This window comes from Leiobunum rupestre, chromosome 6 (genome assembly GCF_980474605.1).
Source record: "Leiobunum rupestre chromosome 6, qqLeiRupe1.1.hap1, whole genome shotgun sequence".
Classification (NCBI taxonomy): domain Eukaryota; kingdom Metazoa; phylum Arthropoda; class Arachnida; order Opiliones; family Sclerosomatidae; genus Leiobunum; species Leiobunum rupestre.
Window position 1 is genome coordinate 4,326,062 of NC_143389.1, and position 16,419 is coordinate 4,342,480.

General features: G+C 40.2%; 10 non-coding genes across 10 annotated transcripts; 5 read left to right on the forward strand and 5 right to left on the reverse strand.

The window, feature by feature from the left end:
• Window positions 1–1,006: 1,006 nt before the first annotated feature.
• Window positions 1,007–1,198, reverse strand: LOC149938651 (U2 spliceosomal RNA). The gene has a single exon (XR_016481518.1). It is a non-coding gene; the product is annotated as a U2 spliceosomal RNA (small nuclear RNA).
• Window positions 1,199–2,352: 1,154 nt separating this feature from the next.
• LOC149938652 (5S ribosomal RNA) lies at window positions 2,353–2,471 on the forward strand. Its single transcript, XR_016482105.1, has one exon. It is a non-coding gene; the product is annotated as a 5S ribosomal RNA (ribosomal RNA).
• A 1,979-nt stretch (window positions 2,472–4,450) lies between these two features.
• On the reverse strand, window positions 4,451–4,642 carry LOC149938653 (U2 spliceosomal RNA). Its single transcript, XR_016481519.1, has one exon. It is a non-coding gene; the product is annotated as a U2 spliceosomal RNA (small nuclear RNA).
• A 1,152-nt stretch (window positions 4,643–5,794) lies between these two features.
• On the forward strand, window positions 5,795–5,913 carry LOC149938654 (5S ribosomal RNA). Its single transcript, XR_016482106.1, has one exon. It is a non-coding gene; the product is annotated as a 5S ribosomal RNA (ribosomal RNA).
• Window positions 5,914–7,892: 1,979 nt separating this feature from the next.
• Window positions 7,893–8,084, reverse strand: LOC149938655 (U2 spliceosomal RNA). The gene has a single exon (XR_016481520.1). It is a non-coding gene; the product is annotated as a U2 spliceosomal RNA (small nuclear RNA).
• Window positions 8,085–9,235: 1,151 nt separating this feature from the next.
• LOC149938656 (5S ribosomal RNA) lies at window positions 9,236–9,354 on the forward strand. Its single transcript, XR_016482108.1, has one exon. It is a non-coding gene; the product is annotated as a 5S ribosomal RNA (ribosomal RNA).
• Window positions 9,355–11,333: 1,979 nt separating this feature from the next.
• LOC149938657 (U2 spliceosomal RNA) lies at window positions 11,334–11,525 on the reverse strand. The gene has a single exon (XR_016481521.1). It is a non-coding gene; the product is annotated as a U2 spliceosomal RNA (small nuclear RNA).
• A 1,154-nt stretch (window positions 11,526–12,679) lies between these two features.
• LOC149938658 (5S ribosomal RNA) lies at window positions 12,680–12,798 on the forward strand. Its single transcript, XR_016482109.1, has one exon. It is a non-coding gene; the product is annotated as a 5S ribosomal RNA (ribosomal RNA).
• Window positions 12,799–14,777: 1,979 nt separating this feature from the next.
• On the reverse strand, window positions 14,778–14,969 carry LOC149938659 (U2 spliceosomal RNA). The gene has a single exon (XR_016481522.1). It is a non-coding gene; the product is annotated as a U2 spliceosomal RNA (small nuclear RNA).
• A 1,154-nt stretch (window positions 14,970–16,123) lies between these two features.
• On the forward strand, window positions 16,124–16,242 carry LOC149938660 (5S ribosomal RNA). Its single transcript, XR_016482110.1, has one exon. It is a non-coding gene; the product is annotated as a 5S ribosomal RNA (ribosomal RNA).
• The last annotated feature ends 177 nt before the right edge of the window (window positions 16,243–16,419 follow it).

A 16,419-nucleotide genomic window follows, 5' to 3' on the forward strand; every position in this document is an offset into this window, starting at 1 on the left:
TATATCATATTAAGTTTAATACTATTAATGTTAGGAATAATCATGACTTTGAGATAAATAGAACAAAAATGTTTAATTCCAAATATAGTTAATTATAGAGCAATATATAATAAATGATTTTGTACTTACCAAAAATAAGCCTTGCCACTTTATATCTTGGTAATGTAGCTGCCGCGGGCGGCGGGCCCCCGGCGGCGACTCACTGTCCACGGAAGACGGGAAGAGAGAAAAAATGGAGAGGGGCTTATTTCGTGTTTTCTCTTTACGCGGAACATCTTGGCTGGAACCCAATGACCTAAAAATGAGGGGCGCGCTGTCTCTACCCACCATACCGAAACCCGCGAATTTACGTTATGAAAACCGGTTCCTTCAGCCAACCACTTAGAACATGCACGATTTACGAACCTTGGGTTACGAATAAAACCACAGGAATAACACAGAACAACCTCTTTTCGCGCCTTTATTTTACCCCTCTTACTTGCCTCCCGCTCGTCGGCCATTGCCTCTGCCCTAAACGGGGAGTCTAGCATCCACTCCTTGGGTATCCATAATGGAGGAGAGGACTGAAAGGGGGAAAACCAAGCATGGACGCGCCCAGGAAAATACCAAGGAGGATAGGAAGGGAGGCGAAGTAGGAGGGATGAACGCGGCAGCATCCTTGTAAGAAGCTTAGCGGCGGGAAAATTTCGGAAAAATGGCGGCTAGACGTAGCGTAGCTGCCGCAATCTTGCCGCCATTCATCCCTCCTACTTCGCCTCCCTTCCTATCCTCCGTGAAAATACCGCGAAAAAGAGTGTATAACTAGGTAAAAGAAAATTCAAAAACTGGAATCTTTCCGATTCTTCATTATTAACTATTCGACAATAAGGATTTTACCACTTATGACGTCAGAGGGGCAATATATTATAATAAAGAAATATATATAAAGACAGCCAAATAACATTTCCCGGAAATACTGTGTTGCGCAGTGCGCCATTATAAGAGCGTTTGATTTTTGATTTCAAGAGAGAAGTGGGCCGATCCCGGATTTACTGCAATACCAGGCCGACCCGTGGCGGAGGTGGAGCAAGCTCCGACCACTCCGCCGCCGTCCAAAAATAAGTTTAATATCTTGGGCCCCGATGGGACCCGTATCAGATATTAAGCTGATAAGAACAGATACTACACTTTGATCTTAGCCAAAAGGCCGAGAAGCGATAACCCGCTAGGAGCCGTCACTGTTTAACAAAGTAAAAAGAGAGAATTCGAGCATTTCAAATATTTCATAATTACGTCACCGAATGTTGGTCCTGGTGGGAGATGACAACGTTTGTAGCCATCGCGCGAACAAAGGAGAAGACGATATCTTGAATCCGTGAAATAGAGGTACACCGCCAGGCCCGGACTGGCACTTTTGGGGTCATCGGCTAGAGACAGTAGAGTGGGCCACTTTACCGGGCCGTATGGAAAAAAAATCTAAATGGTGGTTTATAGGACCATAAATAACGTATTAAGTGTACTAGATTCTACGTGAAACGTCAAACGCGTTTAAATGACCATTTAGGAAAAATTTATTATAAGCGAATAGAGCGTTCTATAAAAGTGGACCATAACCGGTCACTTTTCATACAGACTATAGAGCTGGTTCAGCAGGACTAACAACTTTTGTTATTCTTTGGTTTAAGAGAATTCGGCTTATGTCCTGTCTTTATATGAATATTTTAGAGACGTACCTTTTAGGAGTTGTAGGAGGCACCCTAGGTGTTGAAGTATGTTTGGGGTTAAGGATATTTTCATGATCTAAGTTTCATCTTAAACACGTGGATTTGGGACTAGTATTTTCTAGAATTTTTCTTATTTGCCATCATACATTTATTACAAAAATCATTTAAAATAAGAAAAAAGGCGCGGAAAGCAAAGCCGGAAATATGTGAAGCCTAGGCTAGCAACTACGCTACTAATAAAAATTGACTGCTCTCAATTTCTTACGGGTTTGCCAGATAAATATATTTCTCTAAGACGAAAAACCGGCCAAACCTTCACCTCCTCCGAACTCCAAAGGGGGAAAGCACACCACACCAATTTTATAGATTCGTAAACGCGCCTTCCCAATCGACCGCCATCACCTTACAGTCTACGGGGAGGGTGATGAAAAAACTGGTTTGGGGGGGGGGGGGGGGGATGAAATTTCTGCGGTAAAGGGCTTGCTCGTTGGTTGTCTGTACGATAATATCGGCGCCCAGTAAACGTTTCTAAAAAGAGTGTATAGAACGTTCTATTGGAGCCGCATGCAGCCGGTGGCCCTCGGCGATCACCAACCTACCAGGACCTGGCTAGTCGCGGCTTGTCCACCGCTATCAATTACACTCTAGCGGCAACGGCCATATCACGCTGAATACACCGGTTCTCGTCTGATCACCGAAGTTAAGCAGCGTCGAGCGCGGTCAGTACTTGGGAGGGAGACCACCTGGGAACACCGCGTGCCGTTGGCTACTCATTTATTTTCGCGGGATGGGATTTGCGTCTTTTAACAGGAAAATACCTTCATCCTATCATTTTGACGCTGCTTTTTTATGCAATTAAAAGTTCGCCCAGACGATAATATTATTTCGGTCAACTCTTGGCCTTTTTTTAACAACTGGCAGCATCTTTCCGTGAATAAAATACATGTTAGTATCAAAATTGAACAAAATAAAATGGCGAGAAAATTGGTTTTCATTTTATTCTACTTAAGGCTTGTACTTAAAATAGTACTAACTTACTTACTTACTTACTTACTTACTTACTTACTTACTTACTAACTAACTAACTAACTAACTAACTAACTAACTAACTAACTAACTAACTAATTAACTAACTAACTAACTAACTAACTAATTAACTAACTAACTAACTAACTAACTAACTAACTAACGTTTATCTCTAAACAAAAACATTTCCGCGGTAAAATCCACTCTGAAATGGCCTTTTCTGGTTTTGGAATGAAGTCCAAAGTTAAAATTTTATTAACAAATTCTAATTGTGAAATATATTTTTTGTTCTAAATTTTAATCTTAAATGTAATTTAAATAGTTGAATCTAAAAAAGGACTTTTGGAAAATGTTTTATAGAAGGTTTTATCATGGGACAGCCGCATGGATTAGGGGAGTAACCCAAAAATACAAAATATCAAAACAAACCACGAAATTAAATAATAAAACGGAGACAGAGATATATTTTTTAAACAAAATAATATAGCTAACTTTTATCTATTAATTGTTTTAGGTGATGTAGTTTATGTAAAATATAAAAATGAACCTTGGCACAATATAAATTTAATGTCATGTTTTATTGATACTTAGAAAAAGTAACAAACATTTCAAAAGTCAGATCTTTGAGATCATTATTAAAAAAATATAACATTTTAAATCCGAACTCCTCTATAAATATTAAAATTATAAATTCCTAATCTACTTTAACAAAAGATATATCATATTAAGTTTAATACTATTAATGTTAGGAATAATCATGACTTTGAGATAAATAGAACAAAAATGTTTAATTCCAAATATAGTTAATTATAGAGCAATATATAATAAATGATTTTGTACTTACCAAAAATAAGCCTTGCCACTTTATATCTTGGTAATGTAGCTGCCGCGGGCGGCGGGCCCCCGGCGGCGACTCACTGTCCACGGAAGACGGGAAGAGAGAAAAAATGGAGAGGGGCTTATTTCGTGTTTTCTCTTTACGCGGAACATCTTGGCTGGAACCCAATGACCTAAAAATGAGGGGCGCGCTGTCTCTACCCACCATACCGAAACCCGCGAATTTACGTTATGAAAACCGGTTCCTTCAGCCAACCACTTAGAACATGCACGATTTACGAACCTTGGGTTACGAATAAAACCACAGGAATAACACAGAACAACCTCTTTTCGCGCCTTTATTTTACCCCTCTTACTTGCCTCCCGCTCGTCGGCCATTGCCTCTGCCCTAAACGGGGAGTCTAGCATCCACTCCTTGGGTATCCATAATGGAGGAGAGGACTGAAAGGGGGAAAACCAAGCATGGACGCGCCCAGGAAAATACCAAGGAGGATAGGAAGGGAGGCGAAGTAGGAGGGATGAACGCGGCAGCATCCTTGTAAGAAGCTTAGCGGCGGGAAAATTTCGGAAAAATGGCGGCTAGACGTAGCGTAGCTGCCGCAATCTTGCCGCCATTCATCCCTCCTACTTCGCCTCCCTTCCTATCCTCCGTGAAAATACCGCGAAAAAGAGTGTATAACTAGGTAAAAGAAAATTCAAAAACTGGAATCTTTCCGATTCTTCATTATTAACTATTCGACAATAAGGATTTTACCACTTATGACGTCAGAGGGGCAATATATTATAATAAAGAAATATATATAAAGACAGCCAAATAACATTTCCCGGAAATACTGTGTTGCGCAGTGCGCCATTATAAGAGCGTTTGATTTTTGATTTCAAGAGAGAAGTGGGCCGATCCCGGATTTACTGCAATACCAGGCCGACCCGTGGCGGAGGTGGAGCAAGCTCCGACCACTCCGCCGCCGTCCAAAAATAAGTTTAATATCTTGGGCCCCGATGGGACCCGTATCAGATATTAAGCTGATAAGAACAGATACTACACTTTGATCTTAGCCAAAAGGCCGAGAAGCGATAACCCGCTAGGAGCCGTCACTGTTTAACAAAGTAAAAAGAGAGAATTCGAGCATTTCAAATATTTCATAATTACGTCACCGAATGTTGGTCCTGGTGGGAGATGACAACGTTTGTAGCCATCGCGCGAACAAAGGAGAAGACGATATCTTGAATCCGTGAAATAGAGGTACACCGCCAGGCCCGGACTGGCACTTTTGGGGTCATCGGCTAGAGACAGTAGAGTGGGCCACTTTACCGGGCCGTATGGAAAAAAAATCTAAATGGTGGTTTATAGGACCATAAATAACGTATTAAGTGTACTAGATTCTACGTGAAACGTCAAACGCGTTTAAATGACCATTTAGGAAAAATTTATTATAAGCGAATAGAGCGTTCTATAAAAGTGGACCATAACCGGTCACTTTTCATACAGACTATAGAGCTGGTTCAGCAGGACTAACAACTTTTGTTATTCTTTGGTTTAAGAGAATTCGGCTTATGTCCTGTCTTTATATGAATATTTTAGAGACGTACCTTTTAGGAGTTGTAGGAGGCACCCTAGGTGTTGAAGTATGTTTGGGGTTAAGGATATTTTCATGATCTAAGTTTCATCTTAAACACGTGGATTTGGGACTAGTATTTTCTAGAATTTTTCTTATTTGCCATCATACATTTATTACAAAAATCATTTAAAATAAGAAAAAAGGCGCGGAAAGCAAAGCCGGAAATATGTGAAGCCTAGGCTAGCAACTACGCTACTAATAAAAATTGACTGCTCTCAATTTCTTACGGGTTTGCCAGATAAATATATTTCTCTAAGACGAAAAACCGGCCAAACCTTCACCTCCTCCGAACTCCAAAGGGGGAAAGCACACCACACCAATTTTATAGATTCGTAAACGCGCCTTCCCAATCGACCGCCATCACCTTACAGTCTACGGGGAGGGTGATGAAAAAACTGGTTTGGGGGGGGGGGGGGGATGAAATTTCTGCGGTAAAGGGCTTGCTCGTTGGTTGTCTGTACGATAATATCGGCGCCCAGTAAACGTTTCTAAAAAGAGTGTATAGAACGTTCTATTGGAGCCGCATGCAGCCGGTGGCCCTCGGCGATCACCAACCTACCAGGACCTGGCTAGTCGCGGCTTGTCCACCGCTATCAATTACACTCTAGCGGCAACGGCCATATCACGCTGAATACACCGGTTCTCGTCTGATCACCGAAGTTAAGCAGCGTCGAGCGCGGTCAGTACTTGGGAGGGAGACCACCTGGGAACACCGCGTGCCGTTGGCTACTCATTTATTTTCGCGGGATGGGATTTGCGTCTTTTAACAGGAAAATACCTTCATCCTATCATTTTGACGCTGCTTTTTTATGCAATTAAAAGTTCGCCCAGACGATAATATTATTTCGGTCAACTCTTGGCCTTTTTTTAACAACTGGCAGCATCTTTCCGTGAATAAAATACATGTTAGTATCAAAATTGAACAAAATAAAATGGCGAGAAAATTGGTTTTCATTTTATTCTACTTAAGGCTTGTACTTAAAATAGTACTAACTTACTTACTTACTTACTTACTTACTTACTTACTTACTTACTAACTAACTAACTAACTAACTAACTAACTAACTAACTAACTAACTAACTAATTAACTAACTAACTAACTAACTAACTAATTAACTAACTAACTAACTAACTAACTAACTAACTAACGTTTATCTCTAAACAAAAACATTTCCGCGGTAAAATCCACTCTGAAATGGCCTTTTCTGGTTTTGGAATGAAGTCCAAAGTTAAAATTTTATTAACAAATTCTAATTGTGAAATATATTTTTTGTTCTAAATTTTAATCTTAAATGTAATTTAAATAGTTGAATCTAAAAAAGGACTTTTGGAAAATGTTTTATAGAAGGTTTTATCATGGGACAGCCGCATGGATTAGGGGAGTAACCCAAAAATACAAAATATCAAAACAAACCACGAAATTAAATAATAAAACGGAGACAGAGATATATTTTTTAAACAAAATAATATAGCTAACTTTTATCTATTAATTGTTTTAGGTGATGTAGTTTATGTAAAATATAAAAATGAACCTTGGCACAATATAAATTTAATGTCATGTTTTATTGATACTTAGAAAAAGTAACAAACATTTCAAAAGTCAGATCTTTGAGATCATTATTAAAAAAATATAACATTTTAAATCCGAACTCCTCTATAAATATTAAAATTATAAATTCCTAATCTACTTTAACAAAAGATATATCATATTAAGTTTAATACTATTAATGTTAGGAATAATCATGACTTTGAGATAAATAGAACAAAAATGTTTAATTCCAAATATAGTTAATTATAGAGCAATATATAATAAATGATTTTGTACTTACCAAAAATAAGCCTTGCCACTTTATATCTTGGTAATGTAGCTGCCGCGGGCGGCGGGCCCCCGGCGGCGACTCACTGTCCACGGAAGACGGGAAGAGAGAAAAAATGGAGAGGGGCTTATTTCGTGTTTTCTCTTTACGCGGAACATCTTGGCTGGAACCCAATGACCTAAAAATGAGGGGCGCGCTGTCTCTACCCACCATACCGAAACCCGCGAATTTACGTTATGAAAACCGGTTCCTTCAGCCAACCACTTAGAACATGCACGATTTACGAACCTTGGGTTACGAATAAAACCACAGGAATAACACAGAACAACCTCTTTTCGCGCCTTTATTTTACCCCTCTTACTTGCCTCCCGCTCGTCGGCCATTGCCTCTGCCCTAAACGGGGAGTCTAGCATCCACTCCTTGGGTATCCATAATGGAGGAGAGGACTGAAAGGGGGAAAACCAAGCATGGACGCGCCCAGGAAAATACCAAGGAGGATAGGAAGGGAGGCGAAGTAGGAGGGATGAACGCGGCAGCATCCTTGTAAGAAGCTTAGCGGCGGGAAAATTTCGGAAAAATGGCGGCTAGACGTAGCGTAGCTGCCGCAATCTTGCCGCCATTCATCCCTCCTACTTCGCCTCCCTTCCTATCCTCCGTGAAAATACCGCGAAAAAGAGTGTATAACTAGGTAAAAGAAAATTCAAAAACTGGAATCTTTCCGATTCTTCATTATTAACTATTCGACAATAAGGATTTTACCACTTATGACGTCAGAGGGGCAATATATTATAATAAAGAAATATATATAAAGACAGCCAAATAACATTTCCCGGAAATACTGTGTTGCGCAGTGCGCCATTATAAGAGCGTTTGATTTTTGATTTCAAGAGAGAAGTGGGCCGATCCCGGATTTACTGCAATACCAGGCCGACCCGTGGCGGAGGTGGAGCAAGCTCCGACCACTCCGCCGCCGTCCAAAAATAAGTTTAATATCTTGGGCCCCGATGGGACCCGTATCAGATATTAAGCTGATAAGAACAGATACTACACTTTGATCTTAGCCAAAAGGCCGAGAAGCGATAACCCGCTAGGAGCCGTCACTGTTTAACAAAGTAAAAAGAGAGAATTCGAGCATTTCAAATATTTCATAATTACGTCACCGAATGTTGGTCCTGGTGGGAGATGACAACGTTTGTAGCCATCGCGCGAACAAAGGAGAAGACGATATCTTGAATCCGTGAAATAGAGGTACACCGCCAGGCCCGGACTGGCACTTTTGGGGTCATCGGCTAGAGACAGTAGAGTGGGCCACTTTACCGGGCCGTATGGAAAAAAAATCTAAATGGTGGTTTATAGGACCATAAATAACGTATTAAGTGTACTAGATTCTACGTGAAACGTCAAACGCGTTTAAATGACCATTTAGGAAAAATTTATTATAAGCGAATAGAGCGTTCTATAAAAGTGGACCATAACCGGTCACTTTTCATACAGACTATAGAGCTGGTTCAGCAGGACTAACAACTTTTGTTATTCTTTGGTTTAAGAGAATTCGGCTTATGTCCTGTCTTTATATGAATATTTTAGAGACGTACCTTTTAGGAGTTGTAGGAGGCACCCTAGGTGTTGAAGTATGTTTGGGGTTAAGGATATTTTCATGATCTAAGTTTCATCTTAAACACGTGGATTTGGGACTAGTATTTTCTAGAATTTTTCTTATTTGCCATCATACATTTATTACAAAAATCATTTAAAATAAGAAAAAAGGCGCGGAAAGCAAAGCCGGAAATATGTGAAGCCTAGGCTAGCAACTACGCTACTAATAAAAATTGACTGCTCTCAATTTCTTACGGGTTTGCCAGATAAATATATTTCTCTAAGACGAAAAACCGGCCAAACCTTCACCTCCTCCGAACTCCAAAGGGGGAAAGCACACCACACCAATTTTATAGATTCGTAAACGCGCCTTCCCAATCGACCGCCATCACCTTACAGTCTACGGGGAGGGTGATGAAAAAACTGGTTTGGGGGGGGGGGGGGATGAAATTTCTGCGGTAAAGGGCTTGCTCGTTGGTTGTCTGTACGATAATATCGGCGCCCAGTAAACGTTTCTAAAAAGAGTGTATAGAACGTTCTATTGGAGCCGCATGCAGCCGGTGGCCCTCGGCGATCACCAACCTACCAGGACCTGGCTAGTCGCGGCTTGTCCACCGCTATCAATTACACTCTAGCGGCAACGGCCATATCACGCTGAATACACCGGTTCTCGTCTGATCACCGAAGTTAAGCAGCGTCGAGCGCGGTCAGTACTTGGGAGGGAGACCACCTGGGAACACCGCGTGCCGTTGGCTACTCATTTATTTTCGCGGGATGGGATTTGCGTCTTTTAACAGGAAAATACCTTCATCCTATCATTTTGACGCTGCTTTTTTATGCAATTAAAAGTTCGCCCAGACGATAATATTATTTCGGTCAACTCTTGGCCTTTTTTTAACAACTGGCAGCATCTTTCCGTGAATAAAATACATGTTAGTATCAAAATTGAACAAAATAAAATGGCGAGAAAATTGGTTTTCATTTTATTCTACTTAAGGCTTGTACTTAAAATAGTACTAACTTACTTACTTACTTACTTACTTACTTACTTACTTACTTACTAACTAACTAACTAACTAACTAACTAACTAACTAACTAACTAACTAACTAATTAACTAACTAACTAACTAACTAACTAATTAACTAACTAACTAACTAACTAACTAACTAACTAACGTTTATCTCTAAACAAAAACATTTCCGCGGTAAAATCCACTCTGAAATGGCCTTTTCTGGTTTTGGAATGAAGTCCAAAGTTAAAATTTTATTAACAAATTCTAATTGTGAAATATATTTTTTGTTCTAAATTTTAATCTTAAATGTAATTTAAATAGTTGAATCTAAAAAAGGACTTTTGGAAAATGTTTTATAGAAGGTTTTATCATGGGACAGCCGCATGGATTAGGGGAGTAACCCAAAAATACAAAATATCAAAACAAACCACGAAATTAAATAATAAAACGGAGACAGAGATATATTTTTTAAACAAAATAATATAGCTAACTTTTATCTATTAATTGTTTTAGGTGATGTAGTTTATGTAAAATATAAAAATGAACCTTGGCACAATATAAATTTAATGTCATGTTTTATTGATACTTAGAAAAAGTAACAAACATTTCAAAAGTCAGATCTTTGAGATCATTATTAAAAAAATATAACATTTTAAATCCGAACTCCTCTATAAATATTAAAATTATAAATTCCTAATCTACTTTAACAAAAGATATATCATATTAAGTTTAATACTATTAATGTTAGGAATAATCATGACTTTGAGATAAATAGAACAAAAATGTTTAATTCCAAATATAGTTAATTATAGAGCAATATATAATAAATGATTTTGTACTTACCAAAAATAAGCCTTGCCACTTTATATCTTGGTAATGTAGCTGCCGCGGGCGGCGGGCCCCCGGCGGCGACTCACTGTCCACGGAAGACGGGAAGAGAGAAAAAATGGAGAGGGGCTTATTTCGTGTTTTCTCTTTACGCGGAACATCTTGGCTGGAACCCAATGACCTAAAAATGAGGGGCGCGCTGTCTCTACCCACCATACCGAAACCCGCGAATTTACGTTATGAAAACCGGTTCCTTCAGCCAACCACTTAGAACATGCACGATTTACGAACCTTGGGTTACGAATAAAACCACAGGAATAACACAGAACAACCTCTTTTCGCGCCTTTATTTTACCCCTCTTACTTGCCTCCCGCTCGTCGGCCATTGCCTCTGCCCTAAACGGGGAGTCTAGCATCCACTCCTTGGGTATCCATAATGGAGGAGAGGACTGAAAGGGGGAAAACCAAGCATGGACGCGCCCAGGAAAATACCAAGGAGGATAGGAAGGGAGGCGAAGTAGGAGGGATGAACGCGGCAGCATCCTTGTAAGAAGCTTAGCGGCGGGAAAATTTCGGAAAAATGGCGGCTAGACGTAGCGTAGCTGCCGCAATCTTGCCGCCATTCATCCCTCCTACTTCGCCTCCCTTCCTATCCTCCGTGAAAATACCGCGAAAAAGAGTGTATAACTAGGTAAAAGAAAATTCAAAAACTGGAATCTTTCCGATTCTTCATTATTAACTATTCGACAATAAGGATTTTACCACTTATGACGTCAGAGGGGCAATATATTATAATAAAGAAATATATATAAAGACAGCCAAATAACATTTCCCGGAAATACTGTGTTGCGCAGTGCGCCATTATAAGAGCGTTTGATTTTTGATTTCAAGAGAGAAGTGGGCCGATCCCGGATTTACTGCAATACCAGGCCGACCCGTGGCGGAGGTGGAGCAAGCTCCGACCACTCCGCCGCCGTCCAAAAATAAGTTTAATATCTTGGGCCCCGATGGGACCCGTATCAGATATTAAGCTGATAAGAACAGATACTACACTTTGATCTTAGCCAAAAGGCCGAGAAGCGATAACCCGCTAGGAGCCGTCACTGTTTAACAAAGTAAAAAGAGAGAATTCGAGCATTTCAAATATTTCATAATTACGTCACCGAATGTTGGTCCTGGTGGGAGATGACAACGTTTGTAGCCATCGCGCGAACAAAGGAGAAGACGATATCTTGAATCCGTGAAATAGAGGTACACCGCCAGGCCCGGACTGGCACTTTTGGGGTCATCGGCTAGAGACAGTAGAGTGGGCCACTTTACCGGGCCGTATGGAAAAAAAATCTAAATGGTGGTTTATAGGACCATAAATAACGTATTAAGTGTACTAGATTCTACGTGAAACGTCAAACGCGTTTAAATGACCATTTAGGAAAAATTTATTATAAGCGAATAGAGCGTTCTATAAAAGTGGACCATAACCGGTCACTTTTCATACAGACTATAGAGCTGGTTCAGCAGGACTAACAACTTTTGTTATTCTTTGGTTTAAGAGAATTCGGCTTATGTCCTGTCTTTATATGAATATTTTAGAGACGTACCTTTTAGGAGTTGTAGGAGGCACCCTAGGTGTTGAAGTATGTTTGGGGTTAAGGATATTTTCATGATCTAAGTTTCATCTTAAACACGTGGATTTGGGACTAGTATTTTCTAGAATTTTTCTTATTTGCCATCATACATTTATTACAAAAATCATTTAAAATAAGAAAAAAGGCGCGGAAAGCAAAGCCGGAAATATGTGAAGCCTAGGCTAGCAACTACGCTACTAATAAAAATTGACTGCTCTCAATTTCTTACGGGTTTGCCAGATAAATATATTTCTCTAAGACGAAAAACCGGCCAAACCTTCACCTCCTCCGAACTCCAAAGGGGGAAAGCACACCACACCAATTTTATAGATTCGTAAACGCGCCTTCCCAATCGACCGCCATCACCTTACAGTCTACGGGGAGGGTGATGAAAAAACTGGTTTGGGGGGGGGGGGGGGGGATGAAATTTCTGCGGTAAAGGGCTTGCTCGTTGGTTGTCTGTACGATAATATCGGCGCCCAGTAAACGTTTCTAAAAAGAGTGTATAGAACGTTCTATTGGAGCCGCATGCAGCCGGTGGCCCTCGGCGATCACCAACCTACCAGGACCTGGCTAGTCGCGGCTTGTCCACCGCTATCAATTACACTCTAGCGGCAACGGCCATATCACGCTGAATACACCGGTTCTCGTCTGATCACCGAAGTTAAGCAGCGTCGAGCGCGGTCAGTACTTGGGAGGGAGACCACCTGGGAACACCGCGTGCCGTTGGCTACTCATTTATTTTCGCGGGATGGGATTTGCGTCTTTTAACAGGAAAATACCTTCATCCTATCATTTTGACGCTGCTTTTTTATGCAATTAAAAGTTCGCCCAGACGATAATATTATTTCGGTCAACTCTTGGCCTTTTTTTAACAACTGGCAGCATCTTTCCGTGAATAAAATACATGTTAGTATCAAAATTGAACAAAATAAAATGGCGAGAAAATTGGTTTTCATTTTATTCTACTTAAGGCTTGTACTTAAAATAGTACTAACTTACTTACTTACTTACTTACTTACTTACTTACTTACTTACTAACTAACTAACTAACTAACTAACTAACTAACTAACTAACTAACTAACTAATTAACTAACTAACTAACTAACTAACTAATTAACTAACTAACTAACTAACTAACTAACTAACTAACGTTTATCTCTAAACAAAAACATTTCCGCGGTAAAATCCACTCTGAAATGGCCTTTTCTGGTTTTGGAATGAAGTCCAAAGTTAAAATTTTATTAACAAATTCTAATTGTGAAATATATTTTTTGTTCTAAATTTTAATCTTAAATGTAATTTAAATAGTTGAATCTAAAAAAGGACTTTTGGAAAATGTTTTATAGAAGGTTTTATCATGGGACAGCCGCATGGATTAGGGGAGTAACCCAAAAATACAAAATATCAAAACAAACCACGAAATTAAATAATAAAACGGAGACAGAGATATATTTTTTAAACAAAATAATATAGCTAACTTTTATCTATTAATTGTTTTAGGTGATGTAGTTTATGTAAAATATAAAAATGAACCTTGGCACAATATAAATTTAATGTCATGTTTTATTGATACTTAGAAAAAGTAACAAACATTTCAAAAGTCAGATCTTTGAGATCATTATTAAAAAAATATAACATTTTAAATCCGAACTCCTCTATAAATATTAAAATTATAAATTCCTAATCTACTTTAACAAAAGATATATCATATTAAGTTTAATACTATTAATGTTAGGAATAATCATGACTTTGAGATAAATAGAACAAAAATGTTTAATTCCAAATATAGTTAATTATAGAGCAATATATAATAAATGATTTTGTACTTACCAAAAATAAGCCTTGCCACTTTATATCTTGGTAATGTAGCTGCCGCGGGCGGCGGGCCCCCGGCGGCGACTCACTGTCCACGGAAGACGGGAAGAGAGAAAAAATGGAGAGGGGCTTATTTCGTGTTTTCTCTTTACGCGGAACATCTTGGCTGGAACCCAATGACCTAAAAATGAGGGGCGCGCTGTCTCTACCCACCATACCGAAACCCGCGAATTTACGTTATGAAAACCGGTTCCTTCAGCCAACCACTTAGAACATGCACGATTTACGAACCTTGGGTTACGAATAAAACCACAGGAATAACACAGAACAACCTCTTTTCGCGCCTTTATTTTACCCCTCTTACTTGCCTCCCGCTCGTCGGCCATTGCCTCTGCCCTAAACGGGGAGTCTAGCATCCACTCCTTGGGTATCCATAATGGAGGAGAGGACTGAAAGGGGGAAAACCAAGCATGGACGCGCCCAGGAAAATACCAAGGAGGATAGGAAGGGAGGCGAAGTAGGAGGGATGAACGCGGCAGCATCCTTGTAAGAAGCTTAGCGGCGGGAAAATTTCGGAAAAATGGCGGCTAGACGTAGCGTAGCTGCCGCAATCTTGCCGCCATTCATCCCTCCTACTTCGCCTCCCTTCCTATCCTCCGTGAAAATACCGCGAAAAAGAGTGTATAACTAGGTAAAAGAAAATTCAAAAACTGGAATCTTTCCGATTCTTCATTATTAACTATTCGACAATAAGGATTTTACCACTTATGACGTCAGAGGGGCAATATATTATAATAAAGAAATATATATAAAGACAGCCAAATAACATTTCCCGGAAATACTGTGTTGCGCAGTGCGCCATTATAAGAGCGTTTGATTTTTGATTTCAAGAGAGAAGTGGGCCGATCCCGGATTTACTGCAATACCAGGCCGACCCGTGGCGGAGGTGGAGCAAGCTCCGACCACTCCGCCGCCGTCCAAAAATAAGTTTAATATCTTGGGCCCCGATGGGACCCGTATCAGATATTAAGCTGATAAGAACAGATACTACACTTTGATCTTAGCCAAAAGGCCGAGAAGCGATAACCCGCTAGGAGCCGTCACTGTTTAACAAAGTAAAAAGAGAGAATTCGAGCATTTCAAATATTTCATAATTACGTCACCGAATGTTGGTCCTGGTGGGAGATGACAACGTTTGTAGCCATCGCGCGAACAAAGGAGAAGACGATATCTTGAATCCGTGAAATAGAGGTACACCGCCAGGCCCGGACTGGCACTTTTGGGGTCATCGGCTAGAGACAGTAGAGTGGGCCACTTTACCGGGCCGTATGGAAAAAAAATCTAAATGGTGGTTTATAGGACCATAAATAACGTATTAAGTGTACTAGATTCTACGTGAAACGTCAAACGCGTTTAAATGACCATTTAGGAAAAATTTATTATAAGCGAATAGAGCGTTCTATAAAAGTGGACCATAACCGGTCACTTTTCATACAGACTATAGAGCTGGTTCAGCAGGACTAACAACTTTTGTTATTCTTTGGTTTAAGAGAATTCGGCTTATGTCCTGTCTTTATATGAATATTTTAGAGACGTATCTTTTAGGAGTTGTAGGAGGCACCCTAGGTGTTGAAGTATGTTTGGGGTTAAGGATATTTTCATGATCTAAGTTTCATCTTAAACACGTGGATTTGGGACTAGTATTTTCTAGAATTTTTCTTATTTGCCATCATACATTTATTACAAAAATCATTTAAAATAAGAAAAAAGGCGCGGAAAGCAAAGCCGGAAATATGTGAAGCCTAGGCTAGCAACTACGCTACTAATAAAAATTGACTGCTCTCAATTTCTTACGGGTTTGCCAGATAAATATATTTCTCTAAGACGAAAAACCGGCCAAACCTTCACCTCCTCCGAACTCCAAAGGGGGAAAGCACACCACACCAATTTTATAGATTCGTAAACGCGCCTTCCCAATCGACCGCCATCACCTTACAGTCTACGGGGAGGGTGATGAAAAAACTGGTTTGGGGGGGGGGGGGGGGGATGAAATTTCTGCGGTAAAGGGCTTGCTCGTTGGTTGTCTGTACGATAATATCGGCGCCCAGTAAACGTTTCTAAAAAGAGTGTATAGAACGTTCTATTGGAGCCGCATGCAGCCGGTGGCCCTCGGCGATCACCAACCTACCAGGACCTGGCTAGTCGCGGCTTGTCCACCGCTATCAATTACACTCTAGCGGCAACGGCCATATCACGCTGAATACACCGGTTCTCGTCTGATCACCGAAGTTAAGCAGCGTCGAGCGCGGTCAGTACTTGGGAGGGAGACCACCTGGGAACACCGCGTGCCGTTGGCTACTCATTTATTTTCGCGGGATGGGATTTGCGTCTTTTAACAGGAAAATACCTTCATCCTATCATTTTGACGCTGCTTTTTTATGCAATTAAAAGTTCGCCCAGACGATAATATTATTTCGGTCAACTCTTGGCCTTTTTTTAACAACTGGCAGCATCTTTCCGTGAATAAAATACAT